Below are 21,428 nucleotides of genomic sequence, written 5' to 3'. Positions count from 1 at the left end.
GACGCTCTCCATGTTGTTCGGAGAATTCAGCAAGTTGACACACATGGGAAAGCCCAGGAGATAGTGCCTGACACACAGTGAGGGCTCAGCAAGCCTGCCCCTTTCCTCCGTCTCCTGTCCCTACCTGTGCCCATGACATTTATCCCAACCAGGTGTCACCTGGACAAACACGGTCCTGGAGGTCGTCCACACACCCAGCACTTGTCCAGCTACCCCGAGGGACCCTGCCCATGGGATATTTGCACTTTCAAAGAGAAAACTAGTTAATCCACAGAAAGTCTAAGTGATATAGAGAAGTGGAGACTTTCTGGATTCATCCAACAAATATTCGGGTTGCGGGAAGCACTCCCTTTTCCCTCCAATCACAACACTTAGGTAGCTACCTGCTTTCACACCTCTATCCTACACACACACACACACACACACACACACTCACACAAGCTTACACACATATACACACACACACACATACATACCCCCAAATCCCTAAGCCAAGAATTCCTTTTTTTAAAAAATTAATTAATTTATTTATTTATTTTTTTTTTTTTTTTTTTTTTTTTTTTTTTTTTTTTTTTTTTTGCTGTACGCGGGCCTCTCACTGCTGTGGCCTCTCCCGTTGCGGAGCACAGGCTCCGGACACACAGGCTCCGCGGCCATGGCTCGCGGGCCCAGCCGCTCCGCGGCATGTGGGATTTTCCGGGATCGGGGCACGAACCCGTGTCCCCTGCATCGGCAGGCGGACTCTCAACCACTGCGCCACCACGGAAGCCCTATTTATTTTTATTTATTTACTTTTGGCTGCGTTGGGTCTTCGCTGCTGTGCGTGGGCTTTCTCTAGTTGCGGCGAGTGGGGTCTACTCTTAGTTGCGGTGCGTGGGCTTCTCATTGCGGTGGCTTCTCTTGTTGCAGAGCATGGGCTCTAGGCGTGCGGGCTTCAGTAGTTGTGGAGCGTGGACTCAGTAGCTGTGGCTCACAGGCTCTAAAGTTCAGGCTCAGTAGTTGCGGTGCACGGGCTTAGTTGCTCCGCGGCATGTGGGATCTTCCCGGACCAGGGCTCGAACCCGTGTCCCCTGCACTGGCAGGCGGATTCTTAACCACTGTGCCACCAGGGAAGTCCCCTAAGCCAACAATTCTTAAGAGCTGATCCCTGACCAGGTTCTTATCTGCCCACAGCTCAAAATGTCAGCATAAGAATGCCTATCAATCTTTCTGGGGAAAGACTATTCTTATTTCTCTTTTTTGGTATTAAAATGTTCATTTTTTTTAGGATGTAATAATAAGAAAATAATTTTTTAAATTATTCTTACGTCTTTACTTAACAAAATAAGATGCCAGCAGCCCTTACATCAGTTCCCAAAATGACTTTTTGAAATTTTATTTTAAATCCTCAAATCCAAGGAGTATGGCTTTCTCTACCCACCCACACTCCCCCACAAGTCTCCCTCATCCAGCAGGGGGTGATTCCCACCTCACTAGCTCAGTGGGTGGGTAGAGGGCAGGGCCCTGAGTTCTGTCCCCGCCTGGGTGGCTCTCTCCAGCCCCTCCCCCGCATCCCCACAGCAGCACACTGATTTCAGGCTGGGTGCCACAGCCCCAAGGGCCAGCCTTTGGATACCAACAGGCTGGTTTCTGCTTCCTGGTGCCAGAGGCCATCCTCCAGCAGTGGAGTGGGTAACACAGAGCCATGGCACTGTCCCCTTTACCAGGCCTCTGGTTCAGCTTAAGAAAGGACAAGCCATGTTCAGGGACCAATTTGCCTGTGAGCCAAATGAGGCTTCATTAGACTGCGTGGACCCCACTCAGCCTGGGCAACTCACAGCCCAAGCTCCCCGACCCGTGAGGAGCTGGTAGGCATCACTGGGACCTCCTGCCCTGTCCAAGTCCCTCAGGTTAGACCAGACCATTCTAGGTCACTGTCCAACCACCCAAGGCCTCTAAAACTCCAGTCAGAAATGAGACCCAAACTCCCCATTTAAAATCCTGTGTTTGGGGACTTCCCTGGTGGCACAGTGGTTAAGAATCTACCTGCCAATGCAGGGGACACAGGTTTGGGCCCTGGTCCAGGAAGATCCCACATGCCGCGGAGCAACTAAACCCGTGCACCACAACTACTGAGACTGTGCTCTAGAGCCCGCGAACCACAACTACTGAAGCCCACGTGCCTAGAGCCCGTGTTCCGCAATGAGAGAAGCTACCACAAAGAGAAGCCCAAGCACCGCAACCAAGAGTAGCCCCCGCTCGCCACAATTAGAGAAGGCCGCAACAAAAACCCAATGCAGCCAAAAATAAATAAATAAAATAAATAAATTTATAAAAATAAAAAATAGGGGGCTTCCCTGGTGGCGCAGTGGTTGAGAGTCCGCCTGCCGATGCAGGGGACATGGGTTCGTGCCCCGGTCCGGGAGGATCCCACATGCCACGGAGCGGTTGGGCCTGTGAGCCATGGCCGCTGAGCCTGCGCGTCCGGAGCCTGTGCTCCACAACGGGAAAGGCCACAACAGTGAGAGGCCCGCGTACCACAAAATAAATAAATAAATAAATAAATAAATAAATAAATAAATAAAATAAAATCCTGGGCTTCCCTGGTGGCGCAGTGGTTGAGAGTCCGCCTGCCGATGCAGGGGACGCGGGTTCATGCCCCAGTCCGGGAAGATCCCACATGCCGCGGAGCGGCTGGGTCCGTGAGCCATGGCCGCTGGGCCTGTGCGTCCGGAGCCTGTGCTCCGCAACGGGAGAGGCCACAACAGTGAAAGATCTGCGTACCGCAAAAAAATAAAAAAATAAAATAAAATAAAATAAAATCCTGTGTTTGACTTGGAAGCAAAGTAAATGACAGAGACCTGGGGCCTGCCCGGGCCATTCTCATTCTGGGAGACGCCAGGCTCAACCTGAGACACATTAGAAACCATCAGGGGCCACGAGGAGCTGTGAAGGGAAAACAGGGGCCAAGAACAAGGATGAGCAGGCAGCAAACACAGACTAAGTGTCCGCTCTGGGCCGGGCACAGTGCTGGGTGCTAAGAAGGCAAACATGAGTGAGACACACACCTGCCCTGAGGGGCTCCCCGTGAGCAACCGGGGGAAGAGGCGAGGCCAGGAGTGACACTTAGCAAGTCTGTTCATTTCCCATAATCCCAGAGACAAGAGCCCCAGCCTAACAAAGCTGACAACCAAGTCAAAAAGTCGGAAAATTACAGATTGGGGTAAACCCTAGAAGAAAATAAACAGGACGTGAGACAAAGCAGAACGGGGTGTGGCGATTTCGAGGGTGGTTGCACAGGGCTTCTCTGAGGAGGTGACACTGGAGATGAAGTGGAGGAGGATGAGAAGGGAGAATGTTCTAGGTAGAGAGCAGCAGGTGCAAAGGCCAGGGGGCAGGAAAGGACTTGGTGAGTTCAAGGAAGAGCAGGGGGGCCGGTATGGTTGGAGTGTGGGGAGCCACGGGGAGAGAGGAAGGAGACAGGACAGGCAAGGCCTTACAGGCTGTGGTGAGGAATTTGGGTTGTGTAATAAGAGCTTTATCCCCATTTAGCAGATACAAAACCCAAGACTCAGAGAGGTTAACTACCTTGCCCAAAGTCACACAGCTGGTGAGTGGCCAAGTTGAGATTCCCAATCTGACGTCAAAGCCCCTACGTTTTCTCTCCTCTACCCGCTAGCAGCACTAGGCTGGCTGTTCCATGACTGGTATATGATTAATGACAACAGATTTAATGACAGGGGCTTTGGGGTGGCCGGTTTGCCGGGGATGTCTTTGTGGAGGAACTGACCACTGAACCAGGCCTTAGAGAGTGAGGAGGACTTTGGGGAGTTCACTGGTGGTCTAGTGGTTGGGATTCAGTGCTTTAACTGCTGTGGCCCCAGGTTCAATCCCTGGTTGGGGAACTGAGATCCTGCAAGCCACGCAGTACAGCCAAAGTAAAATTTAAAAAAAAAAAATTTTTTTAAAGTGAGGAGGACTGTACCAGGTGGAGAAGTAGGAGAAGGAGCATTCAAAACAAAGAGCACACGGCATGTTTGAGGGCAGTTGGGTTGTGGAGCATAGCAGCCGCAGTGTGAGAAGGTGTTGGGAGCTGGATTATAAGGGACCACAAAAGCCACCGAGGATGCCCGAATTGACTCACAGGCAATGAGAAGCCAAGGAAGGTTCTTGAACAGGCTAAGCTGTTCTGTCTTTAGGAAGATGATTCTGGTACAGGAGCCAGGAGAGGGATGGGGGAAGGGACAGCTGAAATTAATGAGGGGACAGGGGCTGGTAGACAGGAGAGAGGGAAAAAGGAGGGAAGTGTGAACTGCAGAGGGAGGTGGGGGGCAGGGCAGGGCCCCTCTCACCCCAGAGACAACAGGACTGCTGGTCCCCGCTCCCCCGCCACGTGGGCATATTGATGCTGATCACACATAACCTCCACAACCTGGCTGGTGGGTATGTGGAGAAAGGGGAGCTCAGGCAATAGATAGAGAGGTATTTTTGCAGACCCCAAGAATGGGGTAGCACAGCCTGGGTCCCCACCCTGCTTCACTCCAGGCCTGGTCTAGGTCCATAGTCCATTCCTAGCCAAGAGCCCCAGGCCCTGCTGTCAGTGACCCCCATCGGCCCAGGGCTTTCTCTTCTTTTTTTTTTTTTTTTTTTCGGCCATGCAGCTTGCAGGATCCCAATTCCCTGACCAAGGATCGAACCCGGGCCCCAGCACTGAAAATGACAAGTCCTAACCACTGGACCGCCAGGGAATTCCCAGGGCTTTCTGTTCATGCCCCTACAGCCCCCAGGCCCATCATCTTCCCTCAGAGCCCCCAGACCCTACTCTCTGGGGAGCATGAAGGATGGGGTGCCAGCTTCACAGGGTTGGGTGACCCTCAGATACAGATACCAGCTTAACACTTAACAGCCCTCACTCTGAGAGGGGCCTGTTGTTTCATTTTTACTCATTTCATCCACACAACATCCCTAGAAGGTAGATACAACTGTGCTCCAAAGAAGGGAAACTGAGGCACAAGGGACCTGCCCAAGGAATTGTCTGTGCTTATCGATTCTCCCCTGCGCTGGGTCTTCAGCCCGGCTACACTCTCTCTCCTCTCTCCTCGTTGCTTTCATGATGATCCTGACAGATGCTCCCATTCCTGCCAGGAGCAAGGGCTGTGTGTGGCGAGGTGGCATCTGGGCCTCAGGAACCATCTACCTGTAGCTCACCTGACGTGGGAAGGCCCCCCTGGGAGCAGGGCAAGCCTGTCTGAACCCTCCCCACCCTGGACCGGGAAGCCAGGCCCACAACCAACCCCAGCCAGCCCTCCCTGTCCCCTCTGCTCCAGTGCCCAGCCAGGTAGCACCCACACCCCAACCCCCCAGGATGTCCTGTGGCCAGGGTGGTGGCAGCCCTGTGCCCACTAGGTGGCGCGATGCACACAGAAATACAGGTTTGACTGCTGGGCCGTTCTTCTCACCTGCAGCGGGGCTGAATTTTTCACTATGCACGCCCTCTGTATTTCTCTCACTTTTATCCCCATTCCTCACCCCCACCCCACAGCCAACCATGTGTGTGTGTGTTCTTGTGAAAACCTGAGCCTGTATTTTCTAGTTTCATACTTAATACATTGTATATATTCTCACTTTGTTCACTCAGCACCGTAGTTTTTAAACCCATCCATATTGCAATGGCAGGTGTCCTCCACATCTATTTACCCACTCTGAGGGTGACGGGCACCCACGTCCCCTCCAACACCCCTCAACAATCCTGCATGAGCGTCCTTGTGCATGACACTCCCTGTGGCCCTGCCTAGGGAGCAGAATTGTCGGGTCACAGGGTATGTGTTGACTTCATTTAATGCAGCACCGCCAGCCAGCTTTCAACTCACCCATTTCTTGGAAGGTTCCTGGGAAAAGTCTCTCGGTCTCCCAGGACCACGCAGCCTGGCATCCTCCCTGTGGGCTGCCCCAAATCCTTTCTACTTGGACCTTAGGGCAGTTGGAAGGCTGCTGGTGGGTGGCCTGTGTCAAGAGCACCTCGTGGAATTCCCTGGCAGTCCAGTGGTTAGGACTCTGTGCTTTCACTGCTGAGGGCCAGGGTTCGATTCCTGGTCAGGGAACTAATATCCCACAAGCCTCGTGGCATGGCCACAAAAAAAAAAAAACAAAAAAAAGGAAAACTAAATTAAAAGAGTGCCTTGTGATTGTACGACCTGAGGTCCCGCTGTCCCCCTAGGCCTGCTCTGCCTGCCTCTACCCAGCCCTCACCAAGATCATGCTGGCCCATGACACGGCACCATCCCTGTCTTCAGGAGTCTTTCTGGTGCCAAGGCCCATTCTTTCCCACTTTCCTCTCCCACAGAACTACCCCAGTTTTCTGCATTTTCCTGAGTTCTCTGCATCAGCCCATCCCTTCCGTGTGATCAGTTCTACACTTCCTAGCTATGTGTCTATAGGCAACTTATTTAGACTCTCCAAATATCTTTGTCTGTAATATGGAGATAGTAATAACATTACTGATAACGGGCACACAGATATGACCCCTCCTGGCCGCTGCACACAGCCCTCTCTCTGCCTCACTGACGCCCTGATTCCCACACACTCAAGTAGCTGTAACTCCTCCTCCTCCAAGAAGTCACCTCTGATTGAACCAGTTATGGTCCCGAAGCCCTTAACCCAACTGTCACCTAGTCAGAGCTCGAATATTTGGGGGGCTGAAATTTAAAAAACAATAATGGCTATGATTCATTGAGCACCTACTATGTGCTAAGAGTTCTTTATCCTACTTCATCTTCATGAGAGCCCTGGAAGGCAGACAGACATTATCATCCCCATTTCACAGAAGTTGGAGAGTTAAAGTGACTTGCCCAAGGTCACTGGCAGGTAATTGCCAAGGTCAAGACTGGAATACAGGGATGTCTGACATAAACGTTTTTCCCTACCCCACCCCACCTCCTTCAGAATCCCTCCCTCCTGCCCTCCTTCCCCATATACCCAATGTGTGTGCTGCATTTGATAATTAGTTTTAAGTATACACATAAAACAGGGGTATATTGCCCTTATAAAAACATTAAAGCAGTATAGATAGGGCTGTGTCACCTGGGCCCAGGACCTTCTACTCTCCCCACAGAACCCCGCTATTAGCAGCATCCTGGATATCATTCAAGTCCATTTTCCATGCATTTTTCTACATGTGTAGGAAATAAGTAATACTGTTGAGTGTTTTCGTTTGAGTTTACATAAATGATGTATGTGTACATATCACTCTTGAACATGCTTTTTCCCAGTCAACAATATGTCTTGGGGAGCTGCACCTGTTTAGAGCTATACCATCCTTCCTTGGAACTGTCGTGTGCTATTCCATGGCAAGGATGGGCTTTGCTTCCAGAACCACCCACTACTGAAGTCCATTCAGGCTGCTCACAGCTCTCACAATGAAAAATGAGGCTGAGGGAATTCCTTGGCGGTCCAGTGGTTAGGAATCGCGCTTGCACTGCAGGGGGCATGGGTTCAATCCCTGGTCAGGGACTAGGATCCCACGAGCCGAGCGGTGCAGCCAAAACAAAGAAAAATGAAGCTGAAATGCCCGTCCACATACAAACGTTCTTGTGCACTGTGACGTGTCCCGTGAAGGGTGTGGAGAGTCACCGCTTCTCATCTGTCACACTGCTAACGACATGTGTCATAGGAGTTCTCAACCTGGTAGCCAGTGGAGGCCTCGGGGGGGGCCTCGAACCCCTGAAATCTCACCCAGAGTTATCTGCATATGTGGACTATTCTGGGGAGAGGGTCCATAACCCTCACTCGTCTTGAGGTTTCCTAAGGGCCTTATAAAAGCTAAAAAGTGCTGTCCCGTGCTAACTTTTGTGCCTTTACGTAACACCACGGCCACGTGCTCACATGGACAGGGCAGGCGGCATAAAGCCTATTCCCTCCCAGCAGTTTTGCCAACAAGGATTCCATCTAGTGCTGAGAGGACCTTTAGAGCCAGATCTAGGTAAAAAATTCTGGCTCCAGCCCTTGTTGTGGGCAACTAAGTAACACCTGAGCCTCAGTTTCCACTTTACAAAGTCAGGTGAGTAATACCTGCTTGGTGGGGTTACTGTGAAGAGAGAATGAAATCACCTGTGCCAGGCATCCCGCCCCCCCCCCACTCCACCCTCCCCCAGGGCCTCTGTCCATCAGACCCCCCGCCCTCCCCTCCAGCAGCATTGCAGAGGCTGAACACCCCAGCGCCACCAGTTCCTGGCCCTGGCACCTCAGACAGGTACCAGGTAATCCTCCAATCCAAGCTTCAGCTCCCGCATCTGTAGCACAGGGCAAAGCCCAGAAAGATCGACGGACCCTACCTCCTAGGGCCCTGGGAAGATGAGGTACCAGCGCGTGAAGCGATTAGAAGCCGGGCTGGCCGACAGGGAGTGGTCCTCAATGTGCTCGCTGTTGCTCTGGCCCCTAGGCAACACCCACAGCATCTGAAGGGCACAAAGACACCGCTGAATGATCACCGGGTAATCAGGGATGCAGAGGCCAGGGGACGGCACCAAATGATTGTTTGCTCTCCTCATCAAATCATCTTTCAACCTAAGTCAGATGAACCCCCAAATCTGTCCCTCTTGGGGTCTTCACCCAGAGCCCCACCCTCCACCAGGCAGTTTTGTTCCACTCTCCTGTGAGGGGTGGAGGTCGGTTTCCACTGGTCTGGGCATCACTGGAGGCCTTCAGAGTGAAACACACATCAAGCTCGTGGGTCTTCTCATGCGGCTAACGTCAACCTCTTGGTACTCACCTTGCTAATATCTTCTTACCAAAGACCCCTCAAAGCCAGGGGAGAACCCATGTGTCTACAAAGAGTTGCTCCGGTCTCTCCATCCTAAAAAGCTCCTTCGGTCGCCCTCTAGCTACAGCCCCCCTCTCCTCTTGAAGAAGTCCCCTGCCCCATCCCCTCCTCACCCCACCGTGGGCTGCCCCTGACCCAGCTCTGCACCAGTGACAGCTGTGTGGTCATTTCCCCGTCCCTCTACAGACCTCACTGCTAAGGGCCCGGTGAAATGTGACCAGATCGACCACTTCCTCCTCAAACCTCGCCTCCCTGGCCTCCTGGCCTCCACTCCCCAGTCGGCCTCCTCCCTCCCTGGCCGTTTCTTCCAGATCTCCTGCCCAGTCGCCTCCTCCTCCACCCGCCGCCCAAGCATCAGTGTGGCCCCAAGTTCTGCCCTTGGCTCACTGTTCCCCCCTCCCTCTCTCCTTGTGACCTCATGGTCTGAAGTACCACGTATATCCTGATGCCTCTGAAATCTCCCACCCTGTTCTCTCCCCTGACCTTGTGTTGAGTGTAGCCCACTGTCCCCCAACACTGGCAGCTCGACAACCAGAAGATATCTCCCTTGCTCCTCTCCTCTCCTCTGCCAGGACCCCGGGCTCCCTGAGGAGCCCTGCAGTGCCCCCGACCCCAGCTGGGAGACCTAGAAGGCTCCCTCGTCTCCTCCCACCTCCAGACATTCACGGGATGCTGCCCATCCCCCCTTGGGGCAGCTTGACAGTTGGGTGGCCCAGCAGCCGTAAGACTCAAGGTGCAGGATGCTTGGATGCCTTTATTTCAAGGATGTGGCTCAGAGGAGGGGTGGCTCCGAATGTAAGGGCAGGGCCGAGAAGGGGCACAGGGCAGTGGAGGGTAGCAAGCCCCACGGCTGGGGTCACACGGCAGTCTGACCAGGCCATGCCATGGACCCCAGGGTGGTCTGCCCCAGCTGGACCAGGGATGTCGCAGCCATCTCCCCCCGCCCACCCAGCTCAGGCCACCACAAGTCACCCCTGAGCTGGCCGAGCATCTCACCCCCAAGCGGCTCCTCCCTCCCCACCCACCCTCTTTCACTGCTTCCCACCCCACCACACAGTTCCTCTGAATACAGACCTATCCCAAATAGCTTGGTTGTGCTAACTTGAATTTCTGGACCCCGGTCCTGTCTCCCAACATGACTCCTCTATGCCATGCTCCCCCAGCCTGCTAAACGCCTATTCCCCCCCACCCCCCAAATAGATCTTGACTGCCATCCTCCATCCCTGCCCTGGCCTGGTGTTCTTATCATCTCTTGAACTTACGGTTCCTGCTGCCCAGCCGGCCCCTTGCACCCTCCCTTAGAGGGGTCCTCTGCATAGCACCGGGCCATCTTGATAATGCACATCTGGGGCGAGGAGGCCCTGGCCGTGTAAAGCAGGGCAGTGACAGGTCTAAGTCTGGGCTCCTGGCTGGGCCCGCCCGCCTCCACACTCACTGCTGCCCTCTAGGGCCCCCAAACTGCTGGCAGGTCCCTGTACACCCTACTGGGTATCACACTTCTGGCTCCAGCTGGGATGAAAGGTGCTCGGATGAAAGACTGTTGCTTGGCTAACTCTGACCAACCATCCAGCATCTAGAGATCCCCCCAGGAAGCCTCTCTGAATCTCCCAGGCTAATGGCTGCGTGGCACTTACCGTACAATGAACACATCTTGCCACCTCCCGGGAGCTTCTCCAGGGCAGGAACCATACTTTGTCCATCTGGGGACAAACAGTAAGTGTTTGCATGGGGCAGGGTCCAAGCAAACAGAGGTGCACATTCTATTAAGATCATTTGAGGGACTTCCCTGGTGGCACAGTGGTTGGGAGTCCCTCTGCCAATGCAGGGGACACGGGTTCGATCTCTGGTCCGGGAGGATCCCACGTGCCATGGAGCAACCAGGCCCGTGTGCCCCAACTGCTGAGCCTGTGCTCTGGAGCCCGCGAGCCACAACTGCTGAGCCCACGTGCCGCAACTACTGAAGCCCACACGCCTGGGGCCCGTGCTCCGCAACGGGAGAGGCCACCATGGTGAGAGGCCCGCGCACCGCAGCAAGGAGTAGCCCCTGCTCGCCGCAACTAGAGAAAGCCCGCACGCAGCAACAAGGACCGAATGCAGCCAAAAATAAGTAAATAAGTTTATTAAAAAGAAAAAAGATCATTTGAGGAGGGTTTGACAAAGTGATGATTTACAAAGGTGTGGACCAGGGCAGTGGACCACAGGCTGTGGCCAATGCCCCCGGAAGGAGAGCTGCCATGAGAAGCTATGACATATGCCTGAGGGTTGTGGCCAGCCCTGCAGGGAGAAAGCAGGGGTGACGGTGCCAAAGACCCCAAACCCTCTCTTTCCTCTGGTCCTTTGAGTTCCTGCTGGTGCCGCAACTGGCCAAACCCAGCTGGAAATCAGAGGGCGAGGGAGCCCCTGGTCCGTCATGTAGGTCAGCTTCGTGGGCACGGAGCAGGGTGGAAAGGGGAAAGAGGGACTCTGAGGAGCAAGTTAAGATGTCAAGCCCCAGGCAACAAATGTGAGATCAGAACTTCACTGCTGAGACGTCTGATCAGGGCTCCATAGGCTGACTGGCCTCCACTCCAGGAGAAAAGGACATTCTGAGTGAAAGACGTGCACAGCCAGAGCTGTGGGCTCAGCGGGGCGTGTGCTGATGGAAAGGCAGGGGTCCAGTGGACGGGGCTGGAGAGACAAAGGGAGGTGCGGTTTCTGGGAGGGATAAACCACACTTCACGCTGAAGGGACGGGCGAGCAGAGTCTGGCCTCTGCAGGGCTGCCTTGGCCTGGGTTTTCCAGCTGAGGGATGGGTTTGGAGAAGCAGAGACAGCTTTTCCTGGGGGTGGGGAAGGACCCACGCTCTCCATCTGGGAACCCACTAAGGACTGGGTGCCGAGAGCTGCACAGTGAGACAGGGCAACATACCCCAGGCACAGTGACCGCAGTGTCACCGTAGAGACTACTTGGAACAGAAAGTGCAAAGCACCTGGTACAACAGTGGCACAAAGTAAGCCCCCAATACATTGCTTTCTCAATACAATGGTGTTTCTTTTCTGCTCCTACTACCATGCGCTACAGACCCCAGGCCTCTAGATGGGATGATGGATGAAGAGATGAGATTTCTACACTGAGAGCTGCCTCCGGTGCATGGCTGGATTGTGACAGTGACTAGGCAGCAGCATGCCCAGACTGGTTTGGGGCCCTGGGATGGACGAGGAGGACCACCGTGCTGTAAGAGAATGGGTAGCACTTTGTGAAAACTAAAAATGGACAGGGAACAGCAGGACAAACCCAAAAGTGACCCCAAAGTTGTGAGATTTGTAAGGTAGGAAGGCTGCTGGTGCCACTGCCAGGACAGTCATGGAGAATGAGCAGGGGCAGAAGCCAAAGTTTTGGGGAAAGTGACTCACGAAGGCAAGCCCACAAGCTGCTGACCTCGACCCCCAGCCCAGAGCCTCTCGTGTGGACCGCATCCCACTATCTGCACTCTGTGAGCCAGATGCCCCAGTGCTCTGATGGCCTTGACTCTATTTTTCAACCCTTTGGCAAGCCACAGCCTTCTAGATTCTCCATCACCTGCTCTACCTCTAAGGCTCAAGTCAGGGCAATGGGCAGATAAATAGCAGCCAAGTGCAGAGTTGCAAGGGTTCCAGTGTGGGTTCCATTCCTATAATTCTACACTGTTACTTAGGAATCAACGGTTCACAGTGACTCCCAGGTGTCCTCTGTCCCCTTACACACAAGAGGTCCCACCGAGTCTCACACCAGGGTTTCTCACCCTTGGCACCATCTCCACTTGGGGCTGGTGGTTCTTTGTCATGGAGGCTGTCCTGTACACTGTAGCATGTCTAGCAGCGTCCCTGGTCTCTAGGCACTAGATGCCACCCCCAGTTGTGAAAACCAAGTCTCCAGACACTGCCAAGTGTCTCCCGTGGAGAACCATTGCCTTACCCTTTGAACAGCTTTCTTTTTTCCTAAACATGGTGAAGAGTAAAAAATTCGGGCTTCCCTGGTGGCGCAGTGGTTGAGAGTCCGCCTGCCGATGCAGGGGACATGGGTTTGTGCCCCGGTTCAGGAAGGTCCCACATGCTGCGGAGCGGCTGGACCTGTGAGCCATGGCCGCTGGGCCTGTGTGTCTGGAGGCTGTGCTCCGCAACAGGAGAGGCCACAACAGTGAGAGGCCCGCGTACCACACACACACAAAAAAGAGTAAAATATTCAACATTAATCCATTAGTAAACTTGTTTATTCTACAACCCTCTGGGTAGGGAGAGTGGAGGAAACAAGACAAAGAAAGGTGGAAAAGCTTTGTCAAAAAGAAGCAACCGGCAGCCTGGGCACTGATGAACGCTGAGGCCGATTTATGGTGACACATTGTCGTTTTCCATCACGTGCACCGCTTTCTTTTCTCCTCCTACTCCCTTTCTCTCTGTCCCCTGCCTAAGCTGACTGCTTCCAAGGACATCATTTAACCCAATGAACTTGAGCCAAGGATTGAGCTGTTCATCTTCCCCCTCCCATCCATCCCACAGACATCCACCTGCCTGAAGGGACTGCTGCCCTCGGCACCCCGTAGAAACTATGGCCTTATAAGGTGCTTCATAACTATCTTTTTTATTGTTGCCTGAACATTTGAAGGTATTAAAATTTTTTGTGTGCCTGAAAGCAAGTTTAGGAATAGACTAAAGTAGTTTACGTTTGGAAAAGTTAGAAACCAAATTGCAGTTAAAGGCTCCTTGTTCATGCCTGGCTAGTCCTGGTAAGAGATACCCAAGGCATGGCCAAAAGCCACACCTCATCATGGGTTTTCTCCAAGGAAGCACACACTGATTCTTTGAACACGAACGTGAATTCCAGTTTAACAGGGTTATCAGTCCAGACTTGGCATGGGAAGACAGCCTATGAACAGGAAACGCTGGGCATCTCGCCAGCGTGGGTGAAGTCCACGGGGTAAGGATCTACATGCAGATCTGCAACGCTACCCAGCACCGGTCCTTGGAGATATACCATAAATGTCAATTTCTGCTGACTCCTATACTAGACATCTGTAAAGACTCCTAAATTGAGAATCCAAATTTTAACCTTTGAGCTCTCAATATTTTTTTGATAGGTAAGAAGTGATTTATTAGAATAGGATGCTGGTGAGGCTTTCAAGCAGGCAGGCAAGCTTTGCGCTGCCCCGACTACTTCAGTGGGTTACATTTTCATAATCAGAGGAAGACAGGGGAGGGGGAGAAGACCTTCTGTATCTTTCTTGAATAGACATCATCGGCTCCTCCTCCAGGTTGGGCACCGGAGTTTTCTTGTCCCTACATGTTGAGGCCAGGACTGTCATGGCACTTTGGAAAAATTATTTCAGGTCTCAGTACCATGAGGGTCTTTCACTTGAAATGTCACCTTTCCATAAATGATTGTTTTTGTGTGTGTGCAGAGCATGTGCTGGGGGTCATTAACTTGATGACACCACTGGGCAGGTTGTAGGTCTTATTCTCCAATGTTTTATTGTTTTTAGGGCATTGTGCAAAGAGCAGGTCCTAGGGGTCAAAGAGCACATTTTGGGGGGTCATTAACTTACTGGGGCTCTCCATATTTTTTGTGCATTTACTGAGCATGGGGGAGACAGCCACGAACAGGATGGACACTGTTCCGGAGCCCATGGGGATTATCAATTATAAAGAGGTGTGAAAAGCACTGTGTCTGGCGGGGGGGCTGGGTACCAGTCATAGCAAGCACAGAGTAATAAGAACACTGGGCTCAATTCCACTGCACACTTGCTCCGTTTTCAGGGGGACCTCAGCCCTACCTACCACCCAGCTGGAGGAAGCCTTAGCAGTAGGCACGAGGTGAGATCACAAAGATGGGGGCACCTGTACAGCGAAAGGGCTCTGCAGAGGTAGAGGTTTGCTCACAGCAGTATTCAGAGACCACAAGGACCCCAGTGAGGAAGCACCTTGCTAATCAGCAGAAGGCTGTGAGGTGCTCTGAAGCCCTCGGACCCAGTGGGGGACCTAAAGGGTCAGAGGGGAGGTTTCAGACACAGCATCACAAACCTGCTTCCTCCCGATCCCATCACCGCTGCACAACCAACAGCCTGGTCACCACACCTTGGGAAATATGCTCACCAGGGAGCCCCGATCCTGCCAGCTGCTCACAAGCAATGCTGCTTCCTACCCCTACCGGCTGGGTACATATGGCCCCATCCAAATGTATTTTTCAGAAAGTTCCTCATGTTTTTATTTATTTTTTATTCTTTTTTTTTATCATGTTTTGAAACTCAGTGGTGAAAGGAAGTGCTTAGTGATGCTGTGGAAAAGAACAGGACTAGGCACCAGAAAACCCAAGGTCTGATTGAATCTGCTACTTTCCTCTGTGGAATTCGGGGGGCTCCTCAGCCCCCAAGTCTACACAGTCATAGTGAAAGGTTCAAACCACGTGGGTGAGACAAAACCCCCAGTTCTGTTTTGAAATGAACTCAAGCCACAGGTGGGTTAGCTATGACATGCCCTTGGCGAGAGAGGTACCCTATGCCTTCCCCAAAACAAAGTACACATCGACTAACAGTGTTACTTAGGAAGCGCAAAGTTCTCCTCACCTTGAAAAGCGCAACACAGACTTGAACAGAGGAAATCTATTAGTTTGACATTTACCGCACACCTACTATGTGCCAGGTGCTGGGAACACAGAGTTAAAAGACATAATATAGCCACGTTCCTATAGAATACAACCCAAGCCCTGGCCCGGAAGTGGGGAGGGTGGTGAGAACGGCCAGGTCAGAAGCTGGTGCATGGGCAGCAGTGAGTGGACTTGGTAGCCCTGGCTCCTGCTGCCTGAACTGTCCCGTCCCCATCAGCCAGTGCACAGCCACAGCTCTGGGGGCCAGCCAGGGCCCCGGCCAATGCAAACACGTTTCACACACAGGTTTGGTTTTATCATCAGAATTGTTTTTTGTGGGAGGAGGTGAGAGCCACATCCTTCTATTCTGCCATCTTGATTCCTCCTCCCAGAATTTATTTTTTAAAAAGCAGTCATTCCTTTTTATTACCTTTATTAGTAACATGTTGAAAATGTCAGACCTTTGAAAAGTTGAAAAAATAATATAATCTCCAAATACTCCTCACTTAGATGTATCAACTGGTAATTTCTTGCAGATATCATGACACTTCACTCCCTAAGTGCTTCAGCACCAGACTTTTTAAAACCATAAATATATCTTATAAACAAAGGGAACGGGTAAGACTAAAATTAATTTTTTTATTTTACAAAAGAAAAAATATATATCGGTGGACTGTCTCTCTGAAAGCAGTTACCTACTAGAAAGCAATTTAATTAATTACAAAGGGAAGCCTATGGGACAGCAGATCTGCAGCAAACACTGTTCAAATAAATGGAGAACCATGTAAGTAATTCTTAATCGTTTGTCTATTGTAGGGACCTAGCCTGGAGAAACGAAATCCACAGACAACTCTAAAATCTCTTTTGAAGCAGGAGTTTCATTCTTCTTCCCTAGCGAACCTTTAACCAGAACTAGCAGCAAACCGATGAGTTAATGTAACTGGGTAAGGACAGTGCCAGTGAGGTATATGAACAAACGAAACCTCTGCTCTGTGCCAGCCAGGAAGGGCACTGGGTTAGCCCATGGGGATGGGTCAGTACCGCCCACTCCCAGTCCGGGAAACCATGGGAGGCCAGGCATGGAATCCCTTGAAAAGACCAGCACTGGGAGAGAAGGTCTCTCTTTCTCTCCTCTTCCAGCCCTAGGAGGTGGTACAAATCACCAGGGAGCCCAGAGCAGGGAGAGGGCAGGATGGCTCTGATCCCACACCAGATCACCAGTCTCGATTGACCAAGAGCTGCATCTATCTGCCATATAAATATTTGGCCTAAAATCAACTGCCAAGCAGTTTCATAATATCCAGGGGTATCCCAATTATTCAAGGGTTCTTATGAAATTCTCAAAATAAGTTTAAATTCATTTTCATTTAAAAAAGAAAAAGCACGGACTTCCCTGGTGGTCCAGTGGTTAAAAATCCTCCTGCCAGTGCAGGGGGACACGGGTTCGATCCCTGGTCCGGGAAGATCCTACATGCCGTGGGGCAACTAAGCCCATGTGCCACAACTACTGAGCCCGCACTCCAGAGCCCACACACCGCAACTACTGAGCCCTCGTGCCACAACTACTAAAGCCTGCGTGCCTAGAGCCCATGCTCCGCAACAAGAGAAGCCACCGCAATGAGAAGCCCGCGCACCACAACGAGGAGTAACCCCTGCTCACCGCAACTAGAGAAAGCCCACGCGCAGCAACGAAGACCCAGCGCAGCCAAAAAAAAGAAAGAAAAAGCTTGTGGTATGTCTTACAAGATAGCCTGTCATGATATCAAGCAAGTGACAACAGGTTATCACCGAATCTGGCTGGAAACCACTGGCTTTAAAAAGTCATAATGAAACTGGCTTGATGCTGAAAATTGAGAAGCAAACTCATTTTCACTTTGAGCCTAGAAAGTCCACCTAATTTGGAAAATTACCTAATATTTGGCAAAACAATTCAGCAAGTGTCCAAAATACTGAGGGGAAGTGAACTGTGGTCCATCCTCCAGGTGGGAAAGAATAAAATGAAATCCTGAAATTTTTTGTTAAAAGATTGAATCACAAGACTAGGGGAAGGAAAGAAATGCAGCTGCTGGGACAGATTTGAATTTCAGGTAAGCATTTGATTCCAATATCATGCAATTTTCGTCAAAAACAAGAATTCTCAGCAACTGAGAAAGAACAAGAGAGAACAAGCGGCCAAGAAAGGCAATGGGAGGATGGAGCAGGGAAGCTAAGGAGGCTGTGCCCAGCTGAGGCCCAGCCATGCCCCGCGGGGCCTCCTCCTCACTCTGATTCTGGAGGAACCAGGTCTCTGGGGCATCCTGCCCACCAGGGGGCACCCCCTCCCTTCTGCCCCAATGGGGCACCTCACTAAAGCAGGGCTGGGCTTGAGGGTTTCAGGAGGGAACTGCCTGCTATGCGAGCGCCTCGCCACCCAGATGGGAGGTGGTTGGCTTCTGGCTACTTTTCCAGGAGTATTGATGGTGACAGGGTGAGCCCTGCGTTCTTCGGCCAGGTCCCCATCTGCAGCCAGGGGCACACCCTCCAAGGTCGCTGGGGCAAGGGTGCAGTCAGAGCCGTGCCTGGTGACCCTAGAGGCATGCCCACCAGTGGAGGCACCAAGCCCCCACGGGGTGAGCTCCCCAGCTCCCCAGGTGGTGACTCGCCCAGGGTCACATGGCTAGTTAGCACAGGCCCAACTGGAACCCAGGTCTCCCAACCACAACCCCCAATGTACAGCTTTCCACGTTTCTTCAGCAGTGGGGCGGCAGAGGGAGTCAACCTGTGGGTGGAGCCGGCCGCTGCAGCAGACGCTTGGATGAGGTCTATGAACCCAGAGAGATGAGGCTCTTTGACTTGTCTTAAGGGCATAGAAGGGAAAAAAACAAAAGCAAGTTTATACTCATAGGGAAACATAATCTGTGATTATAAATATTTCATGAGCAAAGAAAGCGGTACTGACTGAGAGACTGGGGCGGGGAGGGTGGACAGCAAATTAGATTCCAGTTTGCAAAGTGATAGGGCAGCTGGGAAAGCAGCAGAGCTGAGGCTATTCTGGGCTGTGTGCTGCCAGGGCCTGCGTCACGGTCGGGGAGCGGTCTCTGGCCCCCAGCCCCTGGAAACCACAGCCTTCCAGCGGTCAGCACAGAACACCTTGGGAAGAGTGTTTAAGCCCAAGGAAGACCTGAGCTGAGGGGGGATGGCAGGACAGTCATTTGAAAGACTCCCGCAAACCTCCACAGGAGGGAGGCAGGAGCGGGGCTGGAGCGGGGCAGCTGGTGCCCTGTAGACCCGTGAAAGGATGGACGCACATTCTGCTGACTAAGGGCAGGGGAAGAAGTGAGCCCGACCCTAGACAGCGAGTGCCCTTCAAAGCTAGAGGGCAGCTTCTGCCCTGGTCAGAGCAAAGGCCATGCCCTGAGCAGGTGGGGCCAGGCTGAGAATGGCAATCCCGCCCTTCCTTTCCCTCAGGACAGGGGTCTCTTCCTCCCCCAGCCTTCGGGAAGCAGCCCAGAAAGCAGAAGAATTAAGAACTTGCTGAGTAGCAGCTGCTGCAGCTGGGGAGACACTCCCCCCTGGCAAAGCAGGCCCCGGTGCAGACGATTCCTCCTCCGTGGCCAGCGTCAGCTGCTGAAGCAGAGCAGGTCAGCCAGAGTCCGCCGGCCCTTCCAGAGGGCCCAGTGGAGAGGGCTGATATAGCCCCTAAAACACCCAGAGGCACCTTGAATCAGCCTTTAATCAGAGCAGCCCTGGAGAGCGGTGCACGACCCGACCAGGAAGATGGAAAACGAAGAGCCTTCGCTTCCCAGCAGTCAAGGCTGAGATGGTGAGGCTCCAAGTGTACCCACTGAATTCGGGAAAACCAGATTATTATCCTCTAGACTCACAGCTAGTGAGAATCAGCTCAAGATGGCAAGGACTTATCAACCATGAAAGTAAGACCCCCGGACATTGTGGGAAGACCCCTGCGTGGAGTCATAGGATCTGGCTTTGAGAACAGCCAGAACAGCCACGTTAGCTCTGAAACTCAGTGTCCTCATGTAAAACACGGGACCAGTGGCCGCCAGACCGAAGGACTGTGAGGAATACCAAGAATGCACGTACACATAAATGCTTTCAAAATAGACACTGAGTGCTATTCCAATTTAAGAGACTATTTACATCCAGCTACCTACTTGACACCTCTTGGACATCTCAGAGGTGCCACCATTCAGACGCCATTCAGCTGCTCGGCCTCCCCCACCCTCAGGCCTCTCCCAGAGCACCCAGCTTGGTGTTCTGCAAGACCAACCATCCAGGCGCGGAAGCTGGACACCTGAGACACATTCTTGGCCCTTCCCCACCATCCTAACGCATTGCCAAGCCCAGTCAACTGCACCCGCTAAAGGCTTCTGCTCCCCTCCTTCACCACCACCCTAGGCCAGCAGGTCATCATCATGCAAAGCCTACATTCGTCCACTCTGGACTCCCTCAGCCCCACTCCACAGTCAATCCAACCATATCTCCCCCCACCACCACCCTGACCCTCCTTGCTGAATACCCTCCAACAGCGTCCCAACGCCCTCAGGATAAGGAAGGCTTCCCAGGTTTGGCTGGCCCTGCCTCTCCAGCCCCATCCCACAGCACAGTCCCTCCTGCTCGCCCTGCTCCAGCCACATCGGCTTTTCCTTTGAGTCCCTGGGACTCACCCCATTCCCTTCTGCCACAGGGTTTTTGCATATGCTCTTCCCTCTGCCTGGAACACTTTCCCCTCCTCTATCACCTGGCTAATGCCTGTCCATTTATTTTTACTAAGGTGTAAAGTACAGTGCACTGAAGTATATAGCTCAGTAATTATTTAGATGTATACACTCACGTGACTCCCACCCAGATCTAGATTTAGAACATTTCCAACACCCATAAGTTTCCCTTGTGACCTTTGTGGTCTATGCTCTTCCCCACTCCCCCAGGTAGCCACTATTCTATCACAATGCCTATTCATTCTTCAAAAGGCAGCCGATGCAACCTTTTCTCAGAGAAGCCACCTCCTGTCCCACGGAAAAAGTCTAACCTCTCCAACGAAGGCACTTGTTACACTTGGGGATCTGCATGTGTTGGAGTCATTAGGTGATCTGTGTCAATTTGTCCAGGAGAGCACGGACACGTACTTATCCTCACCTCTCTTTCCCAGCGCTGGCAGCCACAGAGCAATGATGACAGAAAACAGCTGATGCCTATCAAGTGCTTATTATCGCCAGGTACTCATAGGCACGAACTCATTTCTTACATCCACCGTATCAAGCAGGTACCATTATCATATCCCCATTTTACAGGTGAGGAAACAGAAGGTGTAAGAAGCAAAATAACCTGCCCAAAGGCATTACGTGTAAGTGGTGGAGTCAGGATTGGAACCCAGGCAGTCTGGCTACAGAGCGTGTGTTCTTAATCATCATGCCACTCTGCCTCTCAGAGGCCACTGGAATGTTTAATGAGAAGTGCCCAGGACAGTTTGAATGAATAAAGGAGTGACTTTAGAAATAAGTTGATGAGATTCCATTTAAAGAGACTAAGGGAGTGGCCCCAGAACCTCCCCAAGGAGACCAACAAACAAATGGGAGGTAAACTGTCACTGAATCCCCTGCATAGGCCCACGATTTGGTGCTCTGCAAACACCGGAGCTAGTGCACTTCCCCAGGAGTCAAGGCAGGAAGCTGTCTGCTCTGGGCACAGAGAAGCAGCCGGTGCCTAGCAGAGGGCACCCCATGGTGGAGGAAGGATCACGGTGCGGGTTCTCTCGGAGGCTGGAGGCCACGCTGTGCTGGAGGAAACGGTCTCCCGGCTCCATTCACGCTAACCCAGCAACCCAGTCACCTTCATACCCATTTAGCACCTCCGGCCCTCTGACACAGGAAGATGACACTCTGGAAGGCAAATAAACAGTTTGCCTGGCTAGAAAGTGATATTCCACTGCATATCTACAAACTGGCATTTGGCTTGTACCCCAGTTTTCCAGAGTCTGATAATCCTGGGTGAGTTCACAGGCTACTGCAGGCAAAGACCACCATCTCACGTGGGACCTTTT

Source organism: Mesoplodon densirostris, chromosome 10 (assembly GCF_025265405.1).
Source record: "Mesoplodon densirostris isolate mMesDen1 chromosome 10, mMesDen1 primary haplotype, whole genome shotgun sequence".
NCBI classification, from domain to species: domain Eukaryota; kingdom Metazoa; phylum Chordata; class Mammalia; order Artiodactyla; family Ziphiidae; genus Mesoplodon; species Mesoplodon densirostris.
Note: the sequence above shows the minus strand (reverse complement) of the source record.